We start from the raw sequence: 19,253 nt of genomic DNA, 5'->3' as shown, positions 1-19,253 counted from the left end.
CAGAGTGTCAGAAAGTTTCGGTTATTCTAGGGAACAAACAGAGGAAGAATGGGATTTGGAGGGGAAAGCCGGTTAATCTGAACAGTTGCTGTGAAGGCACCCTGCCCAAAATGTCCCAGGGCCCTGGCTCTGCAGAGGCCGAGCTGCCCCAGGTAAGACAATTCATTCCGAATCTTCGCAGAATAAGGACTGAGAGGCTAAGGACTGGGATTGGGACACAGAGAACAAATTTGCTTCCTCCTTCCTGACCTTCGGTCTGGGTCCTTGGCCCCCTAACGTGCCCGCTCCTCACCTCTGCCTCTCCAGACACCCGCCTGCTCACAGGTGCTCACGCTCACACCCGCACCCATCGCAAAAACGCAGCTGTGCAGGCCGAGGGCGGCGGCGGACTTACCTGGGCGGCGGCGGTGCCGGCAGTGCGCGGCCGTCGGAAGGTGCCGAGCCAGCGGCCGCGGCCCAGTCCAGGCTCCCTCCCGCCCTCGCCCAGAAGCGAGGGTCCGAGTGGCCACGTGTCCGGCAGGGAAGTCCGAGGTAGCGAGGGAGTCCGCCTGGCCGCCCGCTCCCCCCTCCGGGTATAAATCTTGGGGACCGGAAATACAATAAAACTTCACCGTGTTGATGAACTTCAAACGGTTTACATCCCCTCCTGTCCTGAAAAGAAAGACGTCCGGGGGCGGATTAAAAGGAAGGGGAAACAAATTTACGAGCGGCAGAAGCACCCGCCTCGGCCCCTTTCTTTGCCCGCACACTTTGTCCGCGTGGAGAGAAGCAGCCCCAGCCCCCGGGACTTGGCCTCCGCCGAACCGGCCGCCAGGCGCGCTCTTCTCTCGGAGGAGTCGGCGCTGACCCAGCCCGCGCCCGGCAGAGACTGGAAGCCGCCGCCTACACGGAAAATCCACAGAGCCCCGCGCAGACCCTATGATCGGCTCGGCCCGCCGGGCTTGGGATGAGGCTCCCTGCTTCTCGCTAGAGCAGAACTGGGCTCCCTGGCGCTTCCTTGCGAAAGCCCAGGCTCTCCCAACCACGCCCGGTGGCCTCCATTTTTTGCATCTTTCCGCTGAAAGCGGGTTTTTTCTTTTTTCTTTTTTTTTTGACAGAGTCCTGCTGTGTCACCCAGGCTGGAGTGCAGTGGCGCGATCTCGGCTCACTGCAACCTCCGCCTCCCGGTTCAAGCGATTCTCCTGCCTCAGCCTCCCGAGTAGCTGGAACTACAGGCGCCCGCCACCACGCCCGGCTAATTTTTGTATTTTTAGTAGAGACGGGGTTTCACAATATTGGCCAAGCTGATCTTGAACTCCTGACCTCATGATCCACCCTCCTCGGCCTCCCAAAGTGCTGGGATTACAGGCGTAAGCCACCGCGCCCGACCCAAGGGTTTTTTGTTTTTGTTTTTTGTTTAACTTTACTTTTCTCTTTCCTTTTCCATTTCTAGCGGCCAGACCTTTGCCCAGCCCTGCCCGTTTATTGCCGGGTACTTGCTGGAAGGGGACAGAAGATAAGACTCGGGGTGACTCCCAAGGCCTGAAGGGGGCTGATTGGGCCGGGGGCTCCCAGAGGATAAACCTAGGGGCCGGTCGGTCTTCCTCGGCGTGGAAGTGAGAGCCACGCGGCGTGGCGGAGCTCCACCGCCGTCTCCTTATCTCTTTAAAGCCTCAAAATCAAACAAAACCACTACTACCCAGGCCTCAAGTTTCCACAGTTTTTGTCTGCTCTGGACCGTTTACTTTTTTTGAAAAAAGAGAACTTGGTGGAATCCAAATTCTCTACTAGGCCTCCGAACCAAAACGAAGGAAAATCCGTTTTCATCTTAGGCTTCAGAGAACTGGGATCGAAGTGATTGACTTCCTGCTCCTTTTGTCTGCTCCAGGGGCCTGGTTAGGTGCCCTTCTGGATGGGAGAGCAAAAGGTTCTCCATCCCGCCTCACAGTTATTCACCTCCAAAACAGTTTTGAGACACAATGGATGGCTAAGATTAGCTCAGGCTCAGGCAGAGTGTTCAGGTACAGGAGTGAGGTCCAGCTGCAGGCCCAAGAGGGGGTTTAGTGCACTGAAGGCACCCACCTTCCCATAGATACACACATAGATAACCCCACTCCCCAACCCCAAGAAAAGGCACCAAAGTGCTGCTGGATATTTTAAAAATCTGATTAAAAAATAAACGGGCAGGGAAAATACTAGGCAGTATAGGTTTTGAATTTTCTGAAGGGTTAACTCTGCTGCAGGCAGTCCCACTCTGCCCCAGCTCTCCAGAGGTGGGTGGTGGTCTGGGGGCAGTGCCCTCTGGCCCCTTCCTAGCACCAAAAGGGAGGAATTGGGGAGCTCTTTAACAGCTGGAGGGCAGGAAGTATCTTATTTCTGGCCAACATTCATATTCCAGGATTTGCATGGGGAGGCCCCTCCAGCCTCCCTCATTTGCTCTTTATCATGTTATATTTTCATTCAAAATACTGAGATGGCAGCTACTGGCTGTCACTTCTTCTATTAGGATTTCCCTCTGGGAGGACGGCAGGACTGAGGGGCCAGCAGTTTCCAGACCATTCAAGAGTGTTATTACCCATCCCCTACCGGACACCTGGTGGGGGCCGGTGTGCTGGCTCCCAGCCTACTGCTGGCCTGGGTCTCTGTGGCTCCCTGGCTGAGAAAAGGAGATGGAAACCTTTTATAGTCTTAGACTTTTTGGAAAAACTGAAGAGGCCATAGCCTTAGGATGATGCACCTGCACACCCATATGTTTTGCATACATTTCCAGGGGCTTTGTGGCTTCCCCCACCCCCATCCCAAGAACCCAGGCCATGGATTCCAATTAAAAAAACAAAATTATCTGTATGGTGCCAAAGGACACCCCAAAGCCATTCCCATAGATACCAGCTGTGTCTTTCCGAGGGCTCCCCAAAGGATAAGTCAACTTTCAGAGGCTCAGCACAGACACCCATGGCCGGGGTGCTGGTGCCGCTCATACACTAACTAGCTGAGATGATGGTCATTCCGTGAGTAAAGGCCAGTTAGGCAACATTTCTTTTCACCCCCAAACGTTTTCCAAACACTTTTCCAAAAGCATGTTGACCTCCAAATTATTCAGAAAATTGATGGCCATGCTGGAGGGTTTAGAGGTAACTTCTCCCCACTCCCTTTCTTCCTTGAAGATAAAGCAGAGTTCTAGCGTAACTGGAGGGGGGCTAGACAATTTGGTTGGTGAGAGGAGGCAGTGTAGACACAGACGCAGAACACAAGATCCTTAAAGAAACAAAAATTGAGACCCTTTTCCATTTTGTGAGAGTCACAAGAATAAATATTTCTGGGACTTCCTGGCCTGTCTCCCTTCACAGGGTTCATTACGGGCGGGGAGGGAGGAGACAGTCTCGGAGAATTCAGAGGTGCCAGAAGCCGAGTTCCTAGACCCCAGCTGGATTTTTTTTTTTTTTTTTCCAATTTCCGGCGGCGGGCGGCTGGGGAAGCAGCTCTGTGGTCTCCCGGCGGGTGAGGCCGAGACAGAGACCAACCTCTAGGCGGCGCCCTGGCGTTGAGTCCGCGCTGAACAAGATTCTCTCGCAGCTCTGCGTCCCGCGCCGGGTGAAGGGGCCTGTTCCTGCAGGCGCTCGGGGCTCGGCCTGGAGCTGGCCGCCGGCACGTCGCCTTTGGCGCCCTCTGCCAACCAAGAGAAACACGGTTAAATGAGTGCGCTGGGACAGAAATCCACAGCTAATCAAGGCCCCATCCGCTCCCACCCCCTGGCCCTTACCTCCTAACTCCATCTCCGACGCTAGGGAGCCTTCCACAGCCCGAATCTCCTTTGATCTCCCCAGCAGCCGGCTAGAGGGCAGCGCCAGCATCTTTAAACCCCTCCCCCAGCTTGCAAAAGAAGACACTGAGGTCCGAAGGAATTAAGTGATTAGCCCAAGATCAGAGCAGCTATTAAAAGTGGTGAAGCAGGGCTGGAGGAGGAGCCCTCTATTCCAAGTGGAATGTTCTTTACCCCAAATTACCACGACCATTCACCCCCTCCAAACGTGTCTTTCTTGTAAGCAAAATTCATCTCCAGAAAGGCAGCTTTTTGGTGTTTTCTATGTTGGAAGTTTGGCGTTTCTTGGGTTTCAAATTTGGGGAGGCCCATAAGAAAACTAGAGGCGGATATAGGGACAGCCAGGCCAGGATTCAAAGCCAGGGCAAATCCAGCCCCCTCTCTTCCAAGAAATGCCAACTCCTCGCTTATGACCTCCCTAGCTGCATGACCCTGGCCAAGTGCCTTAGGCCCCGAGGTGCCCAGATGAAGACCTACTGGAAAGGGAAGTTGTGAAGTGTGAACGCTTTGTGAAAGAGACTCAACAACTAAGAGAAGCTGCCAGCAGCAGGACTGCTCCACAGCCCCCAAACGAGGCGGGTTAGGGCCAGTCAGGCCACTCTCCTTCTTGGCCCAAATAGGGCCTCTTTGTTAAATTCTTGTGGAGCAAGGAAAGAGAGGTCTTGTTCTGGAATGAGCCCCTCAGAAACGTCCAGGGCCTAGGAAGAGCAGGATAGGAGAAACCAGGGTCCCTCTTCCCCTTCCCCTTTGGCAGAGATGCCATTTTATACTGCAGAGCCCTCTGAGAGACATTTCTGCAAAGTTATTCCTAAAACAGAGGAGCCAGAGAATCACCTGCGGAGGAGGAAGGCAAGAAGAGGAGGGACAGGCTGCTGGGACCAGGCAGCAAAGGACAGGCACCTACTATGGGGTAGACTATGATGGGGCGCCTGCTGGAGTCTACAGTCCCACAAGAGGTGCATTTCCCAGCCGGGCAGGAACTCTTGAGGATGCCTAATTACCCAGCGCACATCTGGAGCAGCTGCACCCTCGGACACATTATTTCGCTCCAACCCCTATTTTCATTCTGGAGGCTGAGTCATAAAAGACTGTAGAGGCAGAATAAAGTCGGGTCTGTGTGTGTCAGCATTCCTGTGTGTGAGTGTGTGTGAATATGTGCACGTCTGGGGTGATGTCTGTGCATCTCACTGTGATTGCCCAATGGATTCGCTAAAGTTAGGGAAAAAATGGAGCAACATCAGGCAAATTCAACTGCGAACATACTGTCAGCCTCATTATCTGCCCATTTCAAGGGAAAGCATTTGGGTCTTGGAATTAGCCAGTTAATTGCCTCACTTCTTTGTTCACTTTAGGGCAGGAGGAATTATCTGCATCCTATTAAAGCATCTATATTTCAAAACTTTAAGATCTCCGCATTCTCAATTTTCTTTATTTCTATCTTTATAACACTTGAGCACTCAGATCTGCCCGTATCTCTCTCTCTCTCTCTCTCTCACATACACACATACACACACACACACACACGTGTTTCATGCTTGAAAAGTAACTCTTAGTATCTGCATCTGTAAAATCTGGTGTCTTAACTCTTAAAGTTGATGTAAGGATTAATTAATGTACTATGATGTACTATGTGTCTAGCATTTAGCACAATACCAGGTGCACAGGCAGCATTTAGTAAATAGTAACTATTAATAATAAGGAGGAGGAAGAAGAGAAAAGAGGAGGGGGAAAGTGGTATGGGGGGTGGGGGTGAGTGGCAAGGAGGAAACCTGCTTTGTTCACAGAGAGCCAGCCTAGGACAGAGGGTGTGTGTCTCAGCTGTATATGTATAATGTATTCTTTTGACTTAGAGCAATGTCTATAAAAGTGAGGCCCCTTGGACCCCTTGGCCTGTAACTACCTCTTCAATAAGGTACAGAGAATTGGGGCAATTATCTGGCTCATTTCAGGCTCAAACTCCCTTTAGCCTGTAGTATCTGGATCTCATAGGGGAAAGGTCTGAGAAGTGGTGGCTTGTATTCCTTTGGCTTTTCAAGGAGTTATTTCCCTTTGCTGTGGTGAGCACGGTCCTGCCTTAGAAAATGGGTAGACAAGAAATAGGGGGCCAGGAAGCTGGAATTAAACAAAACATCTAAGAAACGCTTGACAAAAATCAGGTCTTACCTACTTCCTGGGCAGCCAGGAGGAGGCCTTGAAGTTCTCCATACACTCGCCCCAGAGGACCACCGCCCCACTAACAGAAGTCACAGCCTTTTGCCTGCTGGGGACTTTCATTCCACATTCAGCAATCATTTCCTGAGCGCCTACTATGTGCCCAGCACTGGGCTGAGCTCTGGGGCTTCAGCAGGGCTGCACCCCACCAGTTGGCAGTGCTGATGTAGCAGCCAGCAAGAGGTCTTGGCTCCTAGAAACAAGTCCAGGACACAAGAAGGGAGACAAGCCTGCTGGGCAAGAACTTCTGGCCAATAGCAGCACTGCCTTTTCAGGGTCAAAGTCCTAGTGCAGGGGCGGAGCCAGAAGGTCGGGAGCACCCCCTTCTAATTGTCTATCAGAAAAAGGCCAACTCCATGGTGCAGATGGCCCAGTGCAGGGAGGGGTGGGGCAGGCAAAGAGATGGCTAGAGGCTCCTGACCCTCAGTTGGAAGTTTCTGAGAACACCAATTAGCTTTCTTTAATTAGTAAAGTAGGGAGCAAATGAGCATATATTTCTTCTGCTCTGATGAAAAGCATTTAGGTCAGGTTTTCACAGCCAAGATTATCCAGTTTAAGCTGTCCCAAGAAGAGAACTGTTTATTTTTTTCTTTGTATTTTCAGGCAGGGGTCTGAATACTATTAGCCAAACATTGGCTTCTTGTCACAGCCTCGAACTGCTGGGCAGGTGGGTGGTGGTTGTGCAGCACAGAGAGGGGCAACTAGAAATGAGTTGGAGTCTTTCCTGTGCCAAGTCACATTTGTTTGAAATGTATAGACAGTTGAGGAGCAGCCAGGAGGGCTTGGGTTTGGAGTGTAAGTATGTATGGAGGGGGAGGGTACAATTAGCCAGATAATTTCCAGTTCTCCTAATTTGTCTTAACATAGTCCTTGAAAAAGGAAGTTTCTTTACTTCCCAGACCCCAAAGAAGCCTGATTTTTCTCCTGGGAGATCTAGCTTGGTCAATTCACACATGTGGGGAGATGGCCAGGAAACTTAATAGGCCGGGAAAGAAGAGCTAAGTCCTTCTTTACACTCTGTGTCTAAACAGGCCACAACACAAGAGGCTGGGCGTAATTAGGAGGTCCCCCAGGATAGTCAGGGGTCACATGCTGTTTATCTCTTACAAACAAGATTACTAAAATATTAGGGAGAAAATCCTTCCCCTTTAAGTTCAGAATTTGGTATTCCCCAGCCTCTAACCTTGGCTAAATCAGCCCCAAGTAGAGCTGGGTCCCTGAGGAAATGGAATAAGTGAGTCAATAAGGGACACAAAGGAACATTCTATTGCCCAGTCCCCATTTGCTTGACTTATAGGCAGCTTTAGTTAGGAGGCTGTTTCCAGATAGTCTTCCCTTCCAGGAGTTCTGGTATGGTTTTTAGTCCCTGGGAAGCTGCTTAAGCCTGATTTCCTTCCATTGCTGGTCCAACTGCTGGCCAGTCTAAGATCAGCTTTCCCCAGCAAAGCTCTTCCCACGTTCTCAGGCTCCCAGCTGCTGGGAAGGAAAGACTGACTCCCACTGGGAGCCCAGACCCTACAGATAATGGTGGGGAGAGGACACTGCCACCGGAGTGTTTTTACAGGTGAAGGGTGGCCTGGCAAAATGGAGATGTCAGCCAAGAGAAAGGGTGAAGACCTACGTAAACTGACTATATTTGGCCTCGGCATTTCCCAGACACCAGCTCCTTTGATCTATCCAAATTGTAGTTGTTAACTTGGTGTCTGAGGAGTCTGAAACTCTCTGAAATTGTGGGATTTGGTGAGTACTACATACGCACATTTTTTTTCTGGGTAGAGGGGAATTAATATTGTTCATCAAAATTTAAATTATCATATCAGGGAGTGGCCCCCAAAATGTTAAGAACCTCTCATCCACCATTCTTACACAACCAACCAAAAATGTAATGCAGAGGGAGGCATTGTAATATACTTGGGGATCTGACAAGACAAATTAAAAGGACAAACAATTTATTGTTCCACAAGGTTGAACAGATACTGTCACCTGGACTTCTTGGAACACCAGGAACCAGGTCACAGGTGCTGGGGACTCTTAGACTGAGACCAGTCAGGCCACAACACCCAATCACTACCTCCTCCATATTTGCCTGTGCAGACAAGGAGTATGCAAGGTCTCTGTGTCTCTAATTAAATTAATATGGAGCTTTTATCCACTGGGGCCTGGACCTTCCACCATTTGTCACCTTGTCCAAAGCTATCTCATACCGAAAGAGAATTGAACGTTTCAGGAAACACTTCCCCTTTGCAAATGCCCTTCTCTTGGGGAATGGGTATAGTGTCCAAATCTCCAGCTCCCACCATTTCCAGCCAGCCCTGAGGAATTGTCTGAGACCCGGGAGCCCAGAGATCATCAGCGGTGGCCAACAGCCATGACCTTTGAGTTTTCTTGGCCGCTGGGCCACCAAAAGGGTGCAAGAGGCAGCTGGACAGGTAGACAGAAGTAGGCACAAAGAAAGGGGCCCTGGACGGTTGCCAGAGAAAAGACGGAGAATGACAAAGAGAGAAGTGAAATAGCTGGACTGGAGGCGGGAACTGGAGCGCAGCAGGCAGGTGGAGTGGCCAAAACCCGCGTGCTAAGAAGAGCCCACAGGGGCGGCAGGGGCGGCAGAGGCGGCCAGGCGCGTCTCCGTTCCCCATCTTTACGGGGAGGTTAATGACCTCCTCAGCGCTCCCTCGTCCCAAACCACCCAATTACAACTCCTCAGGCTCCTTAATGATCTGATTAATTGGTTGGTTAGGGCGGATGGAGGTGCTTCTCTGCCGGGGACCTGGCGGGGTTTCGCTAGATCATTTGTTAATTGTGGGAAGGAAGGACGCATCCGGGGAGAGGAGATCCAGGGCTGGAAAAGTGGGTGAGCGGCGCTGGCGCAGGCGGCCAGGAGAGAGCAGATGAACCGTTCGTTAGGAGCAGCGAGGTAGTCGTGAGCGCTGAGATCCAGAGACTAGGACCCACTCCCTCTCTGAGCAGCAAATTGGGAAGAAGATGCTCACTCGGTAAGGGCGAGGGAGCCCGGCATGGCGCCCCACCCCGGGCTCGGTCTATCCGCGCGCCAAGATCCCGCTTGGGGCGAGGCGTTGGGTCAGCGTTTAGAGCCACTCCCTGCGCTGGTGGCTGGACATAGCCTCCCTATCCCACCTCATCTTCCCCCATCCCCGACAGAGGAGGTTGTGAATCTACAGGCCCTTGACGTTGAGGCGTCGGAGGGCGCACCTTTGTAATTGCGGCCTCCCTTCGCCCCTTAAGTGCCGCTTCTGGGCGCCTAGGCTGGATATGAAAGCCCCGTTCCTAATCCTCTGCTCTGGTCCCCTCCTCCGGACTGCTGGGACTCTAAGCTAGACCCTCCCCAGGTTCCATCACTGCGGCGCCAACCCGCGGCTGGGCTGTCCGCAAGAGGGAGTTGAAGGCGCGCGGAATCCCGAGGTGCAGCTGACCCTCCTCTCAACGCCGACTCTGCCGCTCCCGCCCGGCCACCTCCCTGTCGGGCAGACTTCCTGTTCTCCTGCTCACAGCAGGGAGGCAGTTGCCGAGCCGGTCAGCAGCGTGGACGGAGATCTTCACTCTGCGGCCAGCCCCGGGACACAGGTGCAGATCTCCATCGGAGCACTGCGGAGTGCGCGCCGTCGAGCACTAGGGAATCCTAGACGGAGGACTTGGTCCATTCCACGCAGTCCCAGGCAGGTCCGCAGCGGAGGGACGCAGCGGTCTCCAACTCCTGGTCACGACTTCCGCGACCCTCCACCCCCTGAGAGACCTGGTCCCACGGAGCTGTCCCCTCAGGAGCCGCAGCGGGAATAGCAAAGCAAAGGGGACCACTCAGCCCCCAGGAGGAGCCCTGAAGCGAAAAGGTTGCTGCGGGGAGCCACGTTCCCTCTGGTTCACCTCGAAGCCCAGGAGCTCCGGTCCCTGGACCAAGGAGTGAACAGACCTGAGGAAGAGGTAAGAGGAGGTTTAACGAGTAAAAATTTGGACTCTCTCCTCTTATATTGCTTTAAAGCATGAGGAATTTGGGCACTGACTTCTCTCTCCTTGAAGAAGTTTCTCGCGTTCTGGCCAGTCCTTGCGTGTCTGCACCCAGGGCCGGCAACAATTTAAGGAGGAACTTTACTGGGTGGTCGAGGCTTGAGAGTTCATAGTTACCTTTTAAAAAATCATTACTATTACTTAATATCTAGGTTATTTTGGACTGAGCCCCCATCTTCGCTCCAGCCGAAATTCGGCCTTTAACAGTACTAGGGAGTGCTTCAAAAGAGGAGGGTCGTGGAGGAAGCGACTCAGACGGCCCCAAGAGGAGAGATGGGAAGGAGTGAGGGCTTTGGCCTTAATGATCTCTGCAAGTTAAAGGCCATTATTCCTATAACTGCAGCTGGGGAAAGGGCAGAGGAGGTAAGGACGGAAAGTGGGCTGAGGGTGGCCACTTTGGCATCTTCTTGAGAAAGGAGACATTTGAATTCCCGGCCCAACTAAAAGCCCTGAGATGCTTTTGCCCTTTGCTTTACAGACAGTGATGGCAAAGAAATACTGCCACCAGGGTGTTTTTAAAGGTGAAGGTTGACCTGATAAGCACTGAGATCAGACAAAGGAAAAAAAAAGTAAAGCATTTGGTCTTTTAGTTTTCTGGCTAAATCTGGCATCATTTTCCAGACACAGACTTCTCTGATTAATCCAAATAGCTCTCAACCTGAAGTTCAAGGAATTTGAAATCCTCTGAAATTGTGGGATTTCACAGTTCTAAAAGGAAGTCAGCTGTCACTTTCTGAGAAGCCTTGGGAGGGGAAGGAAGCAAGAGGAGGTATATGAGGAAAGGGGGTGAGAGGCCCCAGATCTAGCTCTCTAGACATTTAGTGCTGGACCCCCAAGCTCTGAAACTCAAGCTGACCCCATCTACACATTGCCAAACTGAGTGGAAAGTTGCAAGGCAGTCAAGGAGATAAATTTTATTTACTGCTTTAAGGATGAGTTTGGGTGTCTAAGCAGATTATAAATCTGGGTGTTTTCAGTATTTGTTTCTTTCTTTCAACTATTACTGATTTTTGGCCCAGAGTAGTTTCTGGGGCCCTTGGGGCAGTTAGGCAAGAGAGGGACTCAGACCTCCAGTCCCTTGATCTTGCCTTTACTTGGTGAAGAGCCCAAGATTCTCTACTGGCAGGCAGGGTCAGAACCAAGTTGGCCCTAGGCCTTGCCCCAACCCCCCAGCCCTCAGGACTCCTTTCTCTGAGACCAGGCCTCTGGCCAAACTGCAGACTCCCTCCACACCCGGTCACTGGAATAATGATGGCATTTTTGATTTCTCCCATTTTTGAAAACTACAGAAGCCCCAAGGAGGAAGGAGGTACCACTGGATCTTGGGGTGCTGGTGGGGGATTCTGGAATCAAATATCCTCTAAGCCTGTGAGGACAAGGTCTACTAGGATGACTTGATGTCAATTACAGCTCTGAGTGCTGCCTGGATAGGTCAAATATTCCCTCCTTTCCCTCCTCATTCCTTCCGTTCAAGCCCAGAAAATTCACAGATTTTCTGTGTGGAGAGAGAGAAAAAAAATGGGCAAAACCAGGGAGTAAAAGGGAGATGAGGGAGAAGAAAATGAGGGAGAGAAACCAACAGACTAAAACAATGAAACTCTCTAACCCAACAGCACTTTAAGCTTGACTTTTAATCTGGCCAGAAAAAAAAAGAAGTTGGAGGCAGGGTGGGTGGGATGTGAAGTTCCCAGCCCAACAGATCCTCCTGTTGTCACGGGCTCTGTGCGTTCCCAGCTGGTGAGAACCCTGTCTGTCCTGGGGGTGGGAGGGATGTCCTGGGTCTTTCAAGTTGCAGTGTGGGGAGTGAGGCTCTTTCTAAGGGTCTCTGAGGTCTCCCACAACACCTTGCTTGGACTAGCAAAACCTTTCTTTGCATTTCCTCTGGGGCACTGTGTATGTGTATCCCTGTGTAGGGTGGTGTTCTAAACCACCGCAGAAGGTGAGCAATTCTCCTCCCGGCGAGCCAAAGGCTATATGTTTGGGGTGGAGGAGGCTTCATCCCTTCTGGACTGGAGAAATGGGGACTTGGAGCCAAGTGCGCCAGACTTTAGGGAAAGAGAGGAGCTCCAGCTCCAAAAGGGATTTGGAGGGAAGATCCTATCAGGAAAGGCCCCCCAGACTTGCTTCCTCAAAGGGTTAGGGAAGTGCACTGAGAAAAGAGAACTTTCACTTAACTCTTCTCCATTAGGCATCTTTGTGCTTCCATTTGTACTGGAAAGCACAGTCCTGGGCAGTCAGTTGCACATTCCGCCTCTGGTATGTGGACTATGTGAAATATACCATGCAATGTTCTACTTTGGGAGGGGGGAGGCATATAGATGAAAATATGAATTTCCCTTCTACTGCCTTTATTATTGAGCACAGTTGGGAGCACATAATTTCACGTCTCTTTCGCATGTCTGTATAAATCCTCAATCTTTAAACGGTGCTTGACTACTCCGAGAGGCACAGTTGCTGTCATATAAGATTCCTAGCCGACTCCGGCGAGTTACTAATTCCTCTCAGACTCCACAATACCCACGATGCACGATGCACACCCCTTTATGCTTGCTTTTCTTTACATGCCTTTTCAAAGGCGAATAATTTTTGTATTGACCCATGAGTCAGTCCATACAGTTTGAAATCCTTTGGATGCCCTCTGCCCACTCCCATAAACAACAGGTCTCTCCACAAAAATGCACATGCCCCGTTTTTGTGAGTGTGGGTTTCAAATAAGATGGCGTCTCCTGGCATTCCTTAGATTCAGATACACGCTCTCTCAGGCAGGAGGCTGCTCACAGTCCAGAGGGGAAGAAAACCTATGCGGCCCCCAAAAGCCAAAGCAAGAGACTCCCCCAAGTATTCTGCCCCCTCCACGCCAGGAGGCAGCTAGAGAGACAGCGCGCGGGAGAGCTGATTCTGCACCTTGGGAACCTGGGGGCTTCTGTCTAGACCAAGAGTTCCAGGCCAATTTCTAATTTCCGTTAGGAAAAGTGGCCCTTCTTCCATCCCAAGCGATTCCTCACCCCCAAGGCTGCTCAGGGCGTCTGGCCCTTGCCTCTCTCACGGCATCCGCCTGGAATCCGGGGTTGTGAGCAGGAGGCCCAGGACGCAGGGCCTCAGGCTGGGCGGGGCACTGAGCACTCGGCTCTGGGGAGCCAGGGTTTCCGGTAGAACGAGGGGAGGCGACCCCCTTTCCCCACACACACACCTCTTGGAGAGGTAGGGTCGGGTGCGAGCGGACAGGGAGGCCAAGGCGTTTTCGGGTGCGCCCCGAGGCCCTACCCGGGAAGCTGCCTCGGTCTGGAGATCAAGGTTAAGCCGGTGGCCCCGGGAAGCCCACGCCTGCCACGGGCGGTTGGTCCTGAAAGCTCGGGCCACGGGGCTGCCCAGCTTGGAGGGGGGCCTTTCACGCCGCAGTCCCCAGCTGCGAGAGGAAGGGCTGCGCCCGCCTCCTCACCTACCTCTCGGAACCACGCCGTCCGCCGCGCGTCTTCGTAGACTGCAGGAGTCCAGGGCGTCTGGGGACTGTGACGGCGCCCAAGGCGGGGGATGTGGCGGCTCCGGGTCGCCGCCTTCTGCCCCCGCCTCTGTGAGGCCTCTCGAGGCAGTGTCTGTGTCTGGGGCAGCGACGCCGACGGCGCTGGGGGCGCGAAGGGGCTCACGCTCCTGCGTTCCCCTGGCGCCGGTGAGTGGCGGGCGAGGACAGGGTCCGGGAGGGGGATTGGCGCGAGCGCTTCCTGCCTCCGCCCGGGCGGGGCTCGGCCTTCTCACCTGCCCCCACCCACGGCGCCGTCGGATCCCAGAGCGGCTGGTGAGGAGATGGGCCTGGCGCGCCGCGGGGAGGCCAGAGGCGCGGAGGAGCAGCGCCCAGATGGCCGGAGAGAGCAGAGAGAGAGAGAAGAGAGAGAGAGAGAGAAGAGAGAGAGAGGGAGAAGAGAGAGAGAGGGAGAGAGGCAGAGAGGGAGAGAGGGAGGGAGAGAGGGAGGTAGGGAGGGAGGGAGGGAGAGAGAGAGAGAGAATATGAGAATATGACAATATAAAAGGCAAGAGAGAAGCAGATCCAAGGACGCGCCCAGAGAAACATCAAATGCACAAATAGACAAAAGAGGTAGAGGAGAAAGCTGAGTCCCAGGGGCTGAAAGAAGCCATAGGCGTCTGAAGCAAAAGACAAGATATCCTTGGGAGTTGGAAATGTGAGAGGGAGGGGCGAGGCCGAAGGAGGCTGAGAAGGGGAGGGGGCGCTCACACCCTGGGCGGGAGGCGACTGATCCACACTTAGGGCTCCGAATCCGGAGAAAGAGAGCGCCGGACCCTCCTCCGCCCACCTCCCGCCCCAGCCGCAGCCCAGCGACTTCCCGCCATCCTCGGACACCGAGCGGCTCCTGCCTGGGGTTGTTCCACCGGGATGGCTGCACCAGGCTGAAGGTTGTCCCTCTACCTGCCTCCTTTCTTCTGTTCCCTGTGCCTTACATGGGTTCCTGCCTATTCTATGAACCCAGAGGGAACGACCTTGGCCAAGGTTAGAGAAGGAGCTTGAAAGTTTCACTTTCCATCTTAGCCCTCAGGACGCCTTTGCGTTTTGGCCCTTCGTTAGCGTGCTATCCTGGAATTGCAGGCTCTTCTCTTTATTTCTGAGACCCAAATAGAGGTTTAACCTCCTTAAAATCAGTGAAACTACGACAAACAGTGGCATTCCTGGCTGTCTGGTCTCTAAGGAGTGGCCCCCCTGCCTGACCTCAGCCCTGAGACCTTGCTTCCTCCTCAACCTGCATGGGACTGGGGACACCCCCTCACAATCCAGTCCCTTCCTGCAGGTGGTTGTCCAGGGGGCATGTAGAGGTGTGCCTGAGCTCTGTGTCCTAAGCCTGGCTCTGCCACTGACTTCAGCCCCCACCCCTTCTCCTTTTAGGCCTCAGTTTTTTCCTCTGTAAAATGGGCAGAGTGATTTTACAAGTGATTTTACCAAGTGAGAACTGTTGAAATATCTTACTATAATTGTGGATTTGTCCATTTCTCCTTTCAATTCTATCATTTTCGGTGCTTCATATATTTTTGAAGCTCTGTTATTAGGTGTGTACCACATTTAAGGTTGATGTGTCTTCCTAGGTGTGTACCACATTTAGATTTAGGATTGATGTGTCTTTTTTTTTTGAGATGAAGTCTTGATCTGTCACCCAGGCTGGAGTGCAATGGTGCAATCTCGGCTCACTGCAACCTCCGCCTCTTGAGTTCAAGCGATTCTCCCACTTCAGCCTCCCGAGTAGCTGGGACCACAGGTGTGTGCCACCACGCCCAGCTAATTTGTGTAGTTTTAGTAGAGACGGGTTTTCACCATGTTGGCCAGGCTGGTCTCGGCTCCTGACGTCAGGTGATCCGCTTGCCTCAGCCTCCCAAAGTGCTGGGATTAGAGGTGTGAGCCACGGCTCCTAGCCATGATATGTCTTCTTATGCTTTGCTTCTGCAGCCTCCTCTCATTTGCAGGTTCTGTTGAGCTTGAACCGCTGAGAGAAAAATGCATCCAAATGGGAATTTTATTCTATATCCACGTAAACATGAATATAGAAATATGACAAAACTAAATTTTGCTACCAAAATGTTTTTGTTTGGTTTTGTTTTTGTTTTTTTGTTTGTTTGTTTGTTTTTTCTGAGACAGAGTTTCGCTCTTGTTGCCCAGGCTGGACTGCAATGGCACAATCCCAGCTCACCGCAACCTCTGCCTCCCGGGTTCTCCTGCCTCAGCCTCCCTAGTAGCTGGGATTACAGGCATGTGCCATCATGCGCAGCTAATTTTTTGTATTTTTAATAGAGACGGGGTTTCTCCATGTTGGTCAGGCTGGTCTCGAACTCCCGACCTCAGGTGATCCGCCCGCCTCAGCCTCCCAAAGTGCTGAGATTACAGGCATGAGCCACTGCACCTGGCCAACGCCCGGCTAATTTTGTATTTTTAGTAGAGATGGGGTTTCTCCAGTTCATCAGGCTGGTCTCGAACTCCCTACCTCAGGTCATCTGCCCGCCTCAGCCTCCCAAAGTGCTGGGATTACAGGCGTGAGCCACCATGCTCGGCCCCAGAATTTTTTCTATTTGAGTCTATTTTTCTACTTTTTCTTCACTTTTTGTTGATATATAGTATACATGCAGTATAGAACCTAATATTAAACCTCTGGCTCAATATATTTTTGCATAGATCCCATCTGTGTAACCACCACCTAGATCAAGATGTTTCCAGCTTACCAGAAGGCCCCATTGTAACTCCTACCAATCAATAGCTCTCTGGTCAATCCCTCCATACCCCCTAACAATTATTTGGCTTTCTATCACCATAGATTAGTTTTGTCTAATCCTTCAACTTCATATAAACATAAGTATGTATTCTTTTGTCTGGCTTCATCTGCTCAGTATTACTTGTGTGGGACTCATCCATGGTGTTGTATATGGCAGCAGTTCATTCATTTTATCATTGTGTCATATTAGTTGTATGAATATATTACAATGTATTTAACCTGTTTGGCTCTTGGTGGACTTAAGGGTTATTTTCAGTTTGGAGCTATAATGAAAAAGCTGTTATGAACATTACATCTGTGTCTTTTGATGGATACCTGGACTTGGAGACCCAGGAGTGGAAATGCTGGATAACAGAGTAGGAATATGTTTGTTTGTTAAATAATGACAGTTTTCCAAAGTGGTTGACCAGTTTACACTCCCACTAGTAATGTGTGAGATCCATAGAGAAGTAAGCTTTACAAAAAAAAAAAAAAAATGACAGAGAGGACTCAGGATCCAGTTACTGCATATCCCTACCAACACCTGACACTGTCTCTCTTCATTCTGGTGGGTTTGTGGTAATCTTGCAATGAGGTTTTTTGCTTGTTTGCTTTTCGGAGTTGTTTTTTTTTTTTTTTTTTGTACATTTAAAAAATTGTGGTAAAAACATATAATAAGTTTTACCATCTTAACCTTGTTTAAGTGTACAATTCAGTATGTTAAGCACATTCACACTGTTGTGCCACAGATCTCTAGAATATTTCCATCTTTCAAAACGGGACTCAATACCCACTGAGTAAAAACCGCCCCCCCATTCCCCTCTTTCTCCAGCACCTGGCAATTATCATTTTACTTTGTTTCTATAAGTTTGAATACTTTAGATACCTCATATAAGTGGAATCATACTGTATTTGTCTTTTTCTGACTGATTTGTTTCACTTTGCATGTCTTCAAGTTTCACCCACACTGTAGCATGTGACAGGATTTGTTTATTTTTAAAGGCTAAGTAATATTCCATTATATTTACATACTACATTTTGCTTATCCATTCATCCATTGATGGCCGTTTAGTTTGCTTCCACCTCTTAGCTGTTGTGAACAGTGCTGCAATGAATATGGGTGTGCAAGTATCTCCTCAAGCTCTCTCTTGCTCTCAGTCCTTTTGGGTATATATTAAGAAGTAGTATTGGCCACGTGCAGTGGCTCATGCCTGTAATCCCAGCACTTTGTGAGGCCGAGGCAGGTGGATCACCTGAGGTTAGGAGTTCGAGACCAGCCTGGCCAACATGGTGAAACCCCATCTCTACTAAAAACACAAAATTAGCCGGGCATGATGGTGGGTACCTGTAATCCCAGCTACTCGGAAGGCTGAGGCAGGAGAGTCACTTGAACCCGGGAGGCGGCGGTTGCCGTGAGCCAAGATCGCACCATTGCACTCCAACCTGGGCAACAAGAGCAGAACTCCATCTCAAAATAAATAAATAAATAAATAAATAAAATAAATAAAATAAATAAATAAATAAATAAAAGAAGTAGTATTGCTGAGTCATATGGTAATCCTATTTTTAATTTTTTTGAGGAATCTGCATACTGTTTTCCGTAGTGGCTGCACCATTTTACAGTCCCACCAACAGAGCACAGCACACAAATTACTCCACATCCTTGTCAGCACCTGTTAATTTTTGTTTTGTTTTGTTTTGTTTTTTGATAGTGTCTATCCTAATGGGTGTGAGGTGATGGCTCACTGTAGTTTTTTGTTCTTTGGCTTTTTTTCTTTTCTTTTTTTCGAGACAGAGTCTCGCTCTGTCGCCCAGGCTGGAGTGCAGTGGCGCAATCTCGGCTCACTGCAACCTCCGCCTCCTGGGTTCACGCCATTCTCCTCCCTCAGCCTCCCGAGTAGCTGGGACTACAGGCACCCGCCACTACGCCTGGCTAATTTTTTGTATTTTTAGTAGAGACGGGGTTTCACCGTGTTAGCCAGGATGGTCTCGATCTCCTGACCTCGTGATCCGCCCACCTCGGCCTCCCAAAGTGCTAGGATTACAGGCTTGAGCCACCGGGCCTGGCCTTTTTTTTTTTTTTTTTTTTTTTAAGATAGGGTCTCTCTCTGTCACCTAGGCCAGAGTACAGTGGCGCAATCATAGCTCACTGCAGCCTTGAACTTCTGGGCTCAAGTGATCCTCCTGCCTCAGCCTCCCAAGTATCTGGGACTACAGGCGTGTGCCACCACTCCTGGCTTATTTTAAAAAGCACTGGGATTACAGGCATGAGCCTCCATGCACAGCTGTGGGAAGAGTTCTGATACAAATTCAATTTCTTGCCGGGCACAGTGGCTCACGCCTGTAACCCCAGCACTTTGGGAGGCCAAGGCGGGTGGATCACCCGAGGTCTGGAGTTTGAGACCACCTTGACCAACATGGAGAAACACTGTCTCTACTAAAAATACAAAATTAGCCGGGCGTGGTGGCGCATGCCTGTAATCCCAGCTACTCGGGAGGCTGAGGCAGGAGAATCGCTTGAACCAGGGAGGCAGAGGTTGCTGTGAGCCAAGATCGCGCCGTTGCACTACAGCCTGGGCAACAAGAGCAAAACTCCGTCTCAAAAAAAAAAAAAAACAAATTCAATTTCTTTTCATACATAAGACTATTCAGATTATATATTTCTTCTTGGGAAAGCTTTGGTAGTTTGTGTTTTTCAATAAATTTGTTAACGTATTCCATAGTGTTGAGTTTATTTGCATATAGTTGTTCCTAATATTTCCTTAGTATCTTTTTAATGTCTATATGATCTGCAGTGATGTTCATTCATTCCTGATAATGGTAATTTTTGTTTTCTCTTTTTTTCTTGATCAGTCTGCCTTTTAAAAAACTGGCTGTTCTTAAAACTGGCTGGTTTCATTTTCTCTATTGTTTACACATTTTCTATTTCAGTAATTTTCACTCATCTATATTATTTCCTTCCTTCTGCTTACTTTGGGTTT

General features: G+C 50.5%; 2 long non-coding RNA genes across 2 annotated transcripts in view; one reads left to right on the top strand and one right to left on the bottom strand.

The window, feature by feature from the left end:
* Positions 1-1,688: 1,688 nt before the first annotated feature.
* LOC134808940 (uncharacterized) lies at positions 1,689-13,761 on the bottom strand. The gene is made up of 2 exons (XR_010153210.1): positions 13,474-13,761; positions 1,689-3,645 (listed from the first exon to the last, which is right to left on the bottom strand). It is a non-coding gene; the product is annotated as an uncharacterized LOC134808940 (long non-coding RNA).
* LOC134808941 (uncharacterized) overlaps positions 13,487-19,253 on the top strand; it is a 42,868-nt gene continuing 37,101 nt past the window's right edge. Inside the window, exon 1 of the long non-coding RNA XR_010153211.1 lies at positions 13,487-13,823. This is a non-coding gene — a long non-coding RNA (uncharacterized LOC134808941). The remainder of the gene's footprint in view (positions 13,824-19,253) is intronic.

The sequence above is a fragment of the Pan troglodytes genome, chromosome 19, assembly GCF_028858775.2.
Source record: "Pan troglodytes isolate AG18354 chromosome 19, NHGRI_mPanTro3-v2.0_pri, whole genome shotgun sequence".
Taxonomy (NCBI): Eukaryota; Metazoa; Chordata; class Mammalia; order Primates; family Hominidae; genus Pan; species Pan troglodytes.
Note: the sequence above shows the minus strand (reverse complement) of the source record. Positions and strands in the feature narration are given on the sequence as shown.